This window comes from Tupaia chinensis, unplaced genomic scaffold (assembly GCF_000334495.1).
Source record: "Tupaia chinensis unplaced genomic scaffold, TupChi_1.0 Scaffold139757_1, whole genome shotgun sequence".
In the NCBI taxonomy this organism is placed as follows: Eukaryota; Metazoa; Chordata; class Mammalia; order Scandentia; family Tupaiidae; genus Tupaia; species Tupaia belangeri.
In genome coordinates, this window is record NW_006199637.1 from 3,095,257 (window position 1) to 3,096,104 (window position 848).

Consider the following 848-nt stretch of genomic DNA (forward strand, 5'->3'; position numbering starts at 1 on the left):
CTCAAAAAAAAAAAAAAAATGGATGGGACCAACAGTTAACGTAATGGCTATGTCATTAGACTCCCATGTAGTCGACCGCGGTTCGAGTCCTGAACCCAGTGACTTAAAACTCATGCCGGGCACGTGTGCGTGTGTGCACAAGATCCCAAGAGGAGAATGGAGGAGAAGGGACTGCGGCATGGCCATCCCCCTGGGGGGGTGAGTTCTCGCTTTCTGTCTCTCTGTCTATCTCTGTCTGTCGGGCGAGCGCACGCGCCCTATAGTAAAAACCTCTTAAAAATATATAAATAAAAGGATGTAAAGATGAATAAAATTTGATCTTGGTTCTACAGGAGATATCCTAACAGGGAAAATGAAATGAACACTATTAAATTAAATTAACTACTATTAATAAAGAATAGCATCTCATAGTGCTCCTTTGCTACAAAGCAGTACTGAACTTAGTGAGATATAACTCCCACGGAAGTGTCTCTAGTGAGACTGCCAATCCATCTTGGTGTCTCTGCGCACACAGGGGTTAAGCCAGTATGTCTGCTTGTCTGAACAGAGCCCAATTCTAGTCCTGTTTTGCCACTGATCACACGATTTGGGGCAGTATGTTATGCAATATGTAAGCCTTTGGAGCTGTAAATTTTATGGCTTTATGAATGACTGCTAGCTGCCATAAACAGGAAAGATTCATAGAGCTTGGCTTGACGTAAGTAAGGTTTCAGAAACAGCTCTGACGGCAAACAGATGAAGTGGGAAATACAAGAAAGTGTTTTAACTACAGGAAGCAATAGCAGAGGAAACAGCAGCAAAATTACTGAGGAGGAAAAGAGCAAAATGTATACAGGACACAATAGGAA

At 42.5% G+C, this 848-nt stretch overlaps 1 protein-coding gene across 1 annotated transcript in view; it reads right to left on the bottom strand.

Moving 5' to 3' along the window:
- Nucleotides 1-848, bottom strand: part of SELENOI (selenoprotein I) — a 24,741-nt gene that overhangs the window by 3,833 nt on the left and 20,060 nt on the right. The gene's annotated exons all lie outside the window — the stretch shown is intronic.